The sequence below is a fragment of the Nannobrachium achirus genome (genome assembly GCF_963921795.1).
Source record: "Nannobrachium achirus genome assembly, chromosome: 1".
Lineage (NCBI taxonomy): Eukaryota > Metazoa > Chordata > Actinopteri > Myctophiformes > Myctophidae > Nannobrachium > Nannobrachium achirus.
Genome location: NC_137810.1, coordinates 27,888,518 through 27,900,620, shown reverse-complemented (window position 1 = coordinate 27,900,620; position 12,103 = coordinate 27,888,518). Strand labels below are relative to the sequence as shown.

At 43.3% G+C, this 12,103-nt stretch overlaps 1 protein-coding gene across 1 annotated transcript in view; it reads right to left on the bottom strand.

The window, feature by feature from the left end:
- The window catches only part of raver2 (ribonucleoprotein, PTB-binding 2), a gene marked incomplete at both ends in the record, with an annotated part of 111,930 nt that overhangs the window by 58,103 nt on the left and 41,724 nt on the right, over positions 1-12,103 (bottom strand). The gene's annotated exons all lie outside the window — the stretch shown is intronic.

The window sequence follows — 12,103 nt, the reverse complement described above, 5'->3', positions numbered from 1 at the left end:
TCAGACTCTACGCTGGGGCTTGAGTCTGAAGTTGTGGCCATTCTATTTGATTGAAAAGGGGAGGGGATTTAAAATTTGAAATTCCCAATCACAAGAGATCTGGTGGGAGGGGTTGTGTTTGACTTTTGCACACAAAACATTCCCTCCTCCCCCTCCCCTCAATGACATGCACCAAACAGGTCATTGTCTCTGATGTTTCATTGATTAGAGAGAATCACTAACGAGCTATTCGACACTTGTATGGCTCAATCAATGACTGCAGTTCGGAGCCCTTTTGAAGTTCAAAGGGAGCAATTAAGAACTCTGGTGAGCCACGCAGCCACCCATCCCTCCACTGTTTCTGTTGATTTTCAAAAGTTAGACGCGCCCCTCCTCCGCATTGCATTGATTTCATTGGTCGGTTTCGGTCGGTTTGAGAAGCTTTCGGTAGCAAGAGACACGTCATATGACACATCCAGACCAAGAGATGCAGTTCACTCAGAGAGTGGGCGGGTCTATTGGCTGGAGCCAGGCTATATCCATGTGGCAAGATCAAGGGATAGGCATCTGGGTCATACATAGGGTGGAGTGAATTGATCCATTTATGCCCATATATGGAGAACACTGACGGCATCAGTAGTCCATGCGTGTCAGTGTGATGTCAGTGTGATATAAAACGGATATGGGCTCATACCGTTATGGAGATCTCTGTATCTCTCAGTCCTTGTCCCCTTTTATGGGCATATTGGTTGGGTCGGCGGTTCTACTGAAAAATGTTGTTTTGTACAACTGTACATCATGCAAGTACAGTAACGTCAGGGGAGGTAGCTAAGAACGTAGGCAAAGATCTGAGCTATCCATATGCGAACGTTGGAGTCTGTAGAACCAACCATGTGCTGTGAGACCCTGTCCATGCGACTCGGGGCCCTTCGGCCTCGGCTTCGATTAGTAGTTGGGATAACAAGATTTCTTCACTGTGATCCATGCAGGGTTCAACCACTGGTATAAGCCAAATCCTCAAATCAAATGCAGCATTGAATGCCAATGCAGGTATTGTGAGGTATGCAGGTATTTTGTCTGTAAAGATTGTTTAATGAAATGAAACTAGCTGTAGGTATACAGTACCTTGCAAGCCCAGAAAGCACAGCTGGAACGCCAGTCTGACACAAACACAGACCACTGGCCTGGAACTACTTATTGCGACCGTCAGGTCGCAGTTTAGTATCAAAACCTCCACCGGCCGTCCGTCCGTCCGTCCGTCACACGTCACATGTCACACCTTTGCCCTGCTCATATCTCCGCATCAGTATGACATCACACTGCTTGGTGTGTGCCGTCAGGGTCATTTGTGTACGGTGTGATGTCATACTGATGACATCACACTGCTTGGTGTGTGCCGTCAGGGTCATTTGTGTACGGTGTGATGTCATACTGATGTCAGCAGTGTGATGTCATACTGATGTCAGCAGCTATGTCTCTATATATGGAGTTATATGTTGTTCGTGTCCAAATATGGGGCTTGTGAGGTCAGCTTAGTGAGATTCGTCGGTTATCTCCATATATGGAGGGAGAACCAGCTTATGAGCCGATGAGTTGTGTCAGAGTCGAGATCCTGCTTGCATCTAATCTGTCGGTAGATAATGCCGGTCTTATATAAGGGTCATTTGTGTACGGTGTGATGTCATACTGATGTCAGCAGTGTGATGTCATACTGATGTCAGCAGCTATGTCTCTATATATGGAGTTATATGTTGTTCGTGTCCAAATATGGGGCTTGTGAGGTCAGACTTAGTGAGATTCGTCGGTTATCTCCATATATGGAGTGATGTGTTGGTTATCTCCATATCTGGAGATTCAACCTTCAACGATTTTGACATCTTGTTACTAATCTGTCGGTAGATAATGCCGGTCTTATATAAGGGTCATTTGTGTATGGTGTGATGTCATACTGATGTCAGCAGTGTGACAGGAGATAAGCGACCAACGGTCGCTTATCTCCCGATTAGGGAGTCTTACTGGTACTTATACTGATACCATCTGCACATGTACACACCCACCCACACACACCCACGCAAACACTCACGCGCACGCACATACTGTATGCACGCACGCACGCACGCACGCACACACACACACACACACACACACACACACACACACACACACACACACACACACACACACACACACACACACACACTTCATTGCATCAATTCATCCTCTAATATGGCGATTTTTAATTAAAGTTATACTATGTAACTTTTTTTATAAAACATATCTTAAAAGTGTCCTAACTATTAAATCGCTAAAGTTTTAGAACCCCCACTCCGTTAATTTCAGTCCCAAAAGCCTTTTCTTTATATGTTTTCTACTTAGCCGTCACAGGGGCGGGATTTCGCGGCAAAATGACATCATCTGCATCATCCGTATACGTTGTGTATACGTTGGCCAATCACATTGCAGATCATACACACATGATACACTACCGGCCAATGACAGTGCATCTTGAGGTCTCTTCAGGAAATAGCTTGCTTCAACAGCTTTGTTTACACTGGTCTAGAAGTCTAGCCTGTAAACCTCCCCAACGCCGGTCCGCAGAGGGACACTACGGATGCGTGGCGACTTGGCGAGGCGGGCGAGGCGGACGCGGGGGTCTGAAGGCCCGGTCCGCGGCGAAAAACGGCCGAAAAAAGCAGACGCGACCGCGGTTTGCTATAACGCTACTGACCACTAGTTGAGCAACTTACACAGTATAGCTTTAAGTCTAGTACCATCATGGAAATTTTGTTTTGTTTTGACTGGTCTGGTGGAGACTCCAACCGGAGACAAATTCGACAAAAACAAAAAGAATCTCCGTGAATTCAAGGCTTCATGGGGTGTAATCAATAGAAAATACATTCTCTCTCTGTCTCTCACTCCAGGAGAAAACACTACACTCTTGTTATCTCCATCGCGCTCCCTCTAACCCTGACAGCTCTTCCGCTTCCACCCCCCCCCCCCCCCCACACAAAAAAAAAGCATTTGTAGAGGGCTAGAGTATCATCACATAATATTTCAATATCTATCATAGCATTTCTTCTTCTATAATAAATACAACCGTTGCACAGCCTCTGTAACATTTACATAATGTTTTCTCTTCGTCTTTTCATTGTTTGCTGCTTATACTATTTAGGAAATGGCAAAAACAAAGTTTATCATTGCAATCACTCATATTCTTGGTAAAGATTGGATAGGAGAGGTAGAGAGGTGAATACACTGGGGAGGAAGAGGGAGAAGTGGACAGAGGGATGCTGGATGGGCAGAGTGAATGAATAACGGATGGATGGATGGATGGATGGATGGATGGATGGATGGATGGAGGGATGGACAGACGGACGGACGGACGGACCAATGAACGAGTGGAGGGATGTTATGATAGATGGATAGACGGATGAAGAGATGAATGTGTATGGATGGATGGATGGATGAATTAATAGATGGATGGATGGATAGTTTCAGTCTCCAAGTGGAAAATCGTAATGGTAATGAGCTTCCTTCTATCCAACCCAGTCATCTGATCAGGACTACTCTTAACCCTCTAAGGCCCGCATTAAGAAATACTTGAAATAAAAAATTGAAAAAAATCAGATGGTGTTGTAGGAGTCCTATTAAGAGGAAAATGTAATGTTTTTTTCAAAAAAATGTTTTTGTAAGATTTTATAGCCATAAATCAAAAATCATAAATCATGCTCTAATTTACATATGGGGGATATTTTTCAAAATAATAACATATGTACATGTTCTAGACATTCTAATGATCACCAAAAAGAATAGTACAGGCATTTTACTTATGTTTTTTTGAGGTATAGCTTCCATGAAAAAGTGAGATGTTGTTCGTCAAAACTCTGGAATTTCAGCGGGTGTGGCGGGTGTGAATGTCAGCCCCTGTGGGGGGTATTTATATGCAAATATTGTGGCCAATGGCATTGTAATACTAAACAATAGAATCCAATGGTGGTGTTTAGGTGGTAGGGGGAGCTAAAATAAAATGATTTAAACCTTTTTTTGGATAAAATACAAACGTTGTAATATTACAACCGTGGGCCTTAGAGGGTTAAACCCAACATATTCACTTATGTTCACTTATTTTTTGCCTATTATGAAATGTCCTGAAAAGTATGTGTCACTTTCAGCACATGCACAAGTCAGTTCTGTTTACTTTGCTGCACACAACAAAGTTGAGAAAATAAATAAATCGAGCCAATACAATCATACGAAGCAATACGCAATACATTTCCTCAACCTCCCACCATTCTACCTACGGTACACCAAAAAATTAATTAATTAATAAAAAGTTAATTGACCTCTGAAAGTCTAAATTAAAGTAATTGATTTTACATTTTTCTGCCTCATCCGTTTCCCTGCAGATACTGTATTTATCATCTTGTACATATCTATGTCATTCCATCCCACCCTCCCTAACTCTATTCTCATTAAGGTGCTCTTCTTGCGTCAGTCGTTCAATCTCTGTCACCTTTTGCTGGTCCTTCTCCTCATCAGTCACTCTGCCAATCCAACAGGATCATTTCCTGGGTCACTTTTCTTTCACTCCTACAAAAGCTAAGTCTCCTCTCATCTTCTCTCCAATCCCATCCCATCCTCTACTCTGCTCTCCATCCCATCTTCTCCTTTGATCTTTTCTCCAATCCCATCTTATCTTCTCCTCTCCTCCTGGGCCACAGCATCAAGACGTTTTAAGCATCCACAGCACTGAACACTCATGCATAATAAATAATAACTAGTAAGACGCCTCAGGGCGACGCGCTACAGTGATGTGGACATCAGGGATCTCCATATATGGGCATGAAAGGGATTTGTTCCCCTGGCATCACAGGGATCTCCATATCTCCATATATGGGCATAAAAGGGATTTGTTGCCCATGGCATCACGGGGATCTCTTCTAACAGGGGATCATTCATATTGATGACATCAGGGAATTCCATATATGGGCATAAAAGGGATTCTGTCACAGTGAAGCCAGAGCATGATGTCAGAGCGGCAAACCCATTCTGGTAGAGTGGTTCCCCTGACATCACAGTGACATCAGAGCATGATGTCAGAGCGGCAAACCCATAGACCGTAAAAATGTGTACACGTCTACACGGATGGACGGACACGGACAAGCTGTGACGTTCGTTTCTCATAGTAAACTGCGACCTTCGGTCACAAAAATATACTCATGCTATCTCACCCAAACACACTCTTTTCACAAGGGTTTGAGTACATTTTCAGGACATTTATGTGAGCCAAACCTAAACTGAACATATGTTCATATTTTACCAGTAAGACACCCTAAGGGCGAGAAGCGACCGTCAGGGTTGGCGGAATAACTTATCGACTTTAAATGCATGACATTTTACTTAGTAATAACAACTTCAGCAAAATGTGATTGCTTATCTTTCATTGCATATTATTGTGAAGCAGGAGAGAGAGTGCACACCCAGTAAACATATAAAACACACTCAAAACATACGTAGACCCCAACTGCACACATACTGTAAATTGCGTCACCATTTATCAATGAAAAGTTATGTTTTTGACTGCTGCCTGCTGGCTATTATCCTCCAAGCAACAGAGCCAAAAAGCCAAAAGTTAAGTATATTATTGTTATTCCAAACATTAACGTCATTAGATAAAGCACATCTATCTATTATCTATCTGTTAAGTTTGAGTGCCACAATAACAAGTAACATATTAGGAACAAGCTTGAGGACCCGATGGTGAGAATGAATATATGACGAGGAACTGTGTCGTGAGCTTGTAGATCGGCTATTTTTGGTGTGTGATACGAAGTGCAACAGAGTATAAAATCAGGCATAACTGCTATCAGCTCTGTCTGGATGAGGACATCAGGTGCAACACTACTGACATACACATGCATACAGCATCCACCTGCCTGACTGGAAGAGATAACAGGACAGGTGTGTGGGTGCTTATGGTGCGCCCGAGAGTGAGTGAGTGAGTGAGAGACCGCACGTGTGTGTGTGTGTGTGTGTGTGTGTGTGTGTGTGTGTGTGTGTGTGTGTGTGTGCGCGTGCGTGCGTGCGCGTGCGTGCGTGTGTGTGTGCCTGCCCGCCTGCATGTGTGTATGTGTTTGTGTGTGTGTGTGAGAGAGAGAGAGAGAGAGAGAGAGAGAGAGAGAGAGAGAGAGAGAGAGAGAGAAAGCGCCTGGGATCAAAGACTTCCAGGCACATGTGTGGGCTGTCCTGATTTACATGCAGTGTACTGTAGGCCTACTGACTCACACACGGCAGACAGATGGACAGCTGACTGCTTTAGAGGAGGGGGGGGGGGGGGGGTGTTAAAGAGGGGTAGAGAGTGGTGACAGGTTGCTGTCCTGGGAGGCAATTAGAAGAGCGAGAGAGCGACTCCACGGGTGCTGTCACTTAAAGTGAGAAAAACAAAAAGAACTGATAAAATGAAGAAATGAGGGGGAAACAGAGGCACGGAGAGGAGAGACTCTCATAATGACTGTTGTTGAGTCTCATTTATGCGTCGTCACACAGCAGTGTATAAATTAGGCACCATGCACACACGCACATTGTAGAGTACACTCACTCAGATATACACACCCAACACATACTGTAGGGACGCATGCTGTGTGCTCTACTGCACAGTGAACCGTAGGGGCCTCTGTTTGAATAATTGCTCTTAACTCATCCAGAGCCCAGGACATTAACGGATTAGGGGGTCCAGAGTGCCCCCTCCCGGCCCCATTAACGGCCATTGTCTTATTTTGAAGGCCAGAAGTCTAGACCGGAAGTACTTCCGGTCTGACGTCATCGGATCCTGCGACGGAACCGATCATTGTTTACGTGGTGCCATGCTGGATTGCATAGGAGCGTTTATACATGTGTTTTATAAGCGAGCATCTGCCTCCATCTTCGCTTCTAAAGTGTTGTTTTGAGATAATGGACATTAAAGATGAGATCGGCCGTCCACCTCAATGTTATGGGATGACTATTGTGTGCTCGTGGAGCCGTGATGATGACAAATCAGCGCGGATTTCGTCTCCGGAGCGTCGGCCATTGTACTAGGTATTTTTACTCGCCGTTACAGTAATATATTACTTTTCGCGCGACATCGCGCATTCGGCACTATACGTACTCTAGTACTTATTGCGTGACATCACGCGAAAGGCACTAGATGAGTTAATGTGTGATAATAGCAAGAGCACAGCTATGAGAGTGGGTGTTTTAAGATGCGCTCTGAATGCTGCTCACTGTGGAAAATCTCTGCTAACTGTTCTCTGCCTCATGACACTACTGTAAGCATATAGAGCAGACCTGGGCTGCATCCCTTTGGTTCACTCTGACCGGCCCTTGTAGGGTTAATGGCAAATTACAAAATAAACACATTTTCTAATTTTACCTCATGCATGGACTAAAGCTGCATTTCTTTTATTTTGACGTTTTTTATTCACGTACATATGGACGCCATGCGTACATCAGCACGTGTGCGTGATCATTGGAAGTTGTCTCAAAAAACAAGCACATCGGCTATTTTCGGCAAAGTGGTTTGCTGTAGAGGGGGAAAAGAGCAGACTAAGTAAATGTCAAGTTTATTAATATTGACGGTTCAAGTGGTTAAATATCTGAAAACACAAATTGACATGAATCCAAAATACACTGATGATCGTGCTGTCAAACGATGAAACTATATGGAATCTATGAAAAGGTTGTGGGGGTCCCTGCTTCATCTCTCTCTCAACAAAGGTCTCCTTGGCCTGAAAACGTTGAAGACCCCTGTTCTAGGGGCAGACATAGAGTAAATGTTTAATTAACAAAAGGAAACCGACATCTACATTTCATTGCCATGTTTGTATGTTCGTTAAATCGTCCGAGGTCCACAGCGCCAATGACGAGCGCTCGTCAAAGCCTTATTTGGGCATGGAAATGACAGAGGGCACTTTTCCGCAGTGTGTGAATGATCCCAGCATCGAAGAAGAAGAGTACAGACAAAAATCAGGCCATCTCAAGTTCTCAACAAAAACAAGATGGATCTCTGCTTTGTGCTGCTAATGATTTGTCTTCCTTTTGTTCTTGTGTCTTTATTGTATTGTTATGTGGTGTTATGTTGCCATGCTCGTGGTGTTTCGTCTACCTTTTTGTTTAAAAAAATATTTAAACAGTAAAGCACAGCATTTCTTTTTCTTGGTGATACAAACATGAGATGTATGCTTAGTAACATAAGCTAGACGTGTGCGTGTGTTGTTACCAAAGATCTTTTATATATTTACATTCATTTTCAAATGTATCCCAATTAGGATTAAATGTAGCTCTATTTCTTTACAGTAATATATGATTAATATTATTAAATCATGCAAGCAGAAGAGATCAAAAGGAACAGTATAGAGTAGGTCTGAACTGTTGCCACCTAACCCCAGGGCTCCACTGGCTGCGTTGCGTTGCTCTGCGTCTTACATTGGCGTCCGACCGGCTCCACCGCAGCGCAGCGGCTGTGACTGTGAGGTATTCATTCTATGGCCAATATAGCCCATTTCCAAAACAACATGAAAATCACTTTCAAACAGGAATAAAACTATGAATGTGAACGTATAGAGCGCACTATGTTCACAGCAGAGAGCAGCAATGCACCACTGACCACTTTGTCATGATTATAGCCTGTTGTACATAGTTTTATCAAAGTAGACCGCTGTATATTACATACAAAGATATGCTAGGATTTTTGGGATTTCTAGTCACCCTTGTGAATGGATAGCCAACAGCAGAAACGCACGTATAGCCTACATTTAAATATAGGCCTACAATGCATTTATTCATATTTTATACATGACTGGACGTTGTGGACGCCGTCAAAAAATTGAACCAGGGCGATTTTTGAGTTTGGACGCCGTCAAGGGATCGTCCGACGCGGACGTTGACGTCGCCAGTGGAGCATCCCTTCATTGATTAAAACGGGAGCGTTCCCAACGCTGACGTTGACGCGACGTTCGACGCGCCCGGTGGAGCCGGGGGGTCATGCAGCGCAGGGTTCCACTTCTTTCTACCCAGTGCCACAGCGTGCATCATTAACACCCGGGAAGCCAGTTAATCAACTCTCTCTTCTTTTCAGCAGCACAAAAAAACTCACCCATCACGTCATCAACCCCTGAAAAACAACGTGCTTAGTCAAGTCACTGCGGTGGAATCAAGGGGAATCCATTTTGGATGGAAACAGCCATCAGGCAGTAGTGACAAAACACAAAGGTTTTAGTTTGAGGTGCTTCAGTGGCTGAGGCCCTCTAAGTTGTTGTTGTAAATTAACGCTCTACTCTGTCATACAAGAGCGTTGCACAAAATAAGTGGAAATTATTGCAGATCTGTACTATTTTCACGATTCTTCTTCTTTTTTACAATAATAATAAAAATATAGTTTTTGGACAAACAGTAAAAGGTCTCTACCTGACAGCAATGATATGTTATGTTAGAACATTTAGTGTGATGATGCCTGCCCTGGACACACAGGGTGTGTGGGGCATCTCTTTATCTCTCCCCTTTCACACACACACACACACACACACACACACACACACACACGCACGCACGCACACGCGTGCGCACGAGTGCACGCACACACACGCTCAAACACACAAAGAATCACCGGGCCGATTAGTTTTTGCTGCACTCACAGCGCTGTGTTGTCTTCATTACTGGACAGCACAGAAGCAAACACAAAGGCCTCCATTGAAATGGCAGGATTCCCAGGATAACCCAAACCATTGTGTTCCCAGAGCCCTGGTTCCGGAGCACTGCAGAATTAGCACACATTCCTATGTCTTTCATTGCACATAGGACTATACTGTATGGAAGCCACTGGCTGAAAGTCTGGTTGGTCAGGTGTCCGACCGACTGACCGACTGACCGACTGACCGACTGACCGACGGACAGACAGACAGGGGGGAGTTTGTTCATGTTTTTGTGAGGGTATCAACCCTAGGAGACACAGGGAGAACATGAAAACTCCACACAGAAAGGCCCTATCGCCAACCCCACCTAGGGTGTGGGCGCTGATGACGCGAGGGGAGGAACATGCCGCCCATATATGTCCTTAATATTGATAACATAATATTCTTAATAATGTCCTTAACTTGTTGGCTGCCAGGGGCCGCAAGTGGCCGCTAGAGTTCCAGCCATTCCTCCATAAGGCTTCATAGTAACATCCGGGTACCCACGAAGAAGTGGCTTGTGTTTTTTCCGCATACAGTGTTATGAACGTGAAGTGGAGGCCGAGAGCTAACAGTTAGCTATCGGCTATTTATTTTTTTAGAAGACCGATCTGAAGCTATTCAGCCGCAAAAAAAACGTTTCCACTGCAATCGGAACACAATTCAGAGAAAATTAGTTCTAAAGATGTGTATTGTTTTGGGCGGCGCGTTTCGGCGACGTTACCCGATTACTGGCCGGTGGAAGAGTGCTTGGTAGGCGGCTTGGATCCAGGGCTAGACCGGGGCTTCGTTGAGGCTTCCGATTATTTAATTCATTTTATTGAAGGAACCGAACATTTTCGGTGTTTGTAATCCTTAATACGTCTTGCAAAAATAGAGTTTTTTGGGGGGGGGCTCTAAACTTTATTCTAAACCATTTTCAATGGAATAAATCGTCGCAACATGTAGCTCGTTGGAAGGCGATGGACGAGCCAGGACCACCCACGTCGCTACTAGCAGCTCAGGGTAAGTAAAATAGCAAAAAAAAAAAATAGTATTGGAATGAAAAAAAGAAACGAAAATATTCGGTTTTAGCGCTAAAAGAGTTAATATTGACAATATAGGAATCTCCATAAATGGGCATAAAACGTACGTAAGTAATGCCAAGCAGGGCCTTGGTGAGTTAGGGCCTTGGTTTGATGCCTGTGGATCTCCATATATGGACATAAGGGGGTACCCTATTTTTCGGCCTGGGATTTATGACATCAGAAATCTCCATGTATGGGCATAAAAGGTTTTTTTTTTCTTTTTCTGGGAATGACCATAATGGACTTTTTATTTTATCCTATATTAATAATAATATGTATCCATATATACAATAAATGTTATGCCCATACATGGAGATGGGCATAAAAAAACGTACATTAATTAATAATGCCAAGCAGGGCCTTGGTGAGTTAGGGCCTTGGTGTGATGCCTGTGGATCTCCATATATGGACCATATACGGTACCATAACACTCTCATTTTCGACCTGGAATTTATGACATCAGAAATCTCCATGTATGGACATAAAAGGTTTTTTTCTTTTTCTGGGAATGACCATATATGGACTTTTATACCCTGAGAAATCTCGTAGCTTGTCTGACTGTCAGTACAGGAAGTGATGTCACGTGACATCCTTTTTATGCCCATATATGAGTTTTTCAGCGTATAATGCGACCTTCGGTCGCAATGATGTATTGGGGCGCCTAATCGCTCACTGGCCTGCCGCGGGTTCGAGTCCCGATCTGTACGAACTTTGCTGTGTGTCACTCCCCCTTCTCTCTCTCCTGTCACTCTACACTATGTACTATCAATAAAGGCAGAATATATATATATATATATATATATATATTAGGGCTGGGATGCGATAAAAAAATGTAATCTAATTAATTACAGGCTCTGTGATTAATTCATCGCAATTAATCACATTTTAATCGCACATCGATATTTGACCTGAGAAGCATTTTCTTTCAAGTAAAACAAATTTTGTTGTACGAGTGAATCAACGAGTGAGTTTTTTAAATCTAAATTTCGCATCCACTGGGCCAAGCAAAGCGCTCTGATCAGCTACTTCTCCGTTTGCGTTTGTTGTCTCTTCTTGGTTGGTGCATTGCTATGATCGGTATGCCCGAAACTGAAGGTTCTGTGGTGCAAAAACTAAGTGCGATTAAAATGCGTTACTTTTTTTAATCGCATTAATTTTCTGTAATTAATTAATCGCAATGAATCAGTTAAAGTCCCAGCCTTAATATATATATATATATATATATATATATATATATATATATATATATATATATATATATATATAATGTATATAATGTATAATATGTATATTTATTTCAAAATCCATTACGATCATTCTCAACAGTCATGCCCTGGCCTATATGCCTTT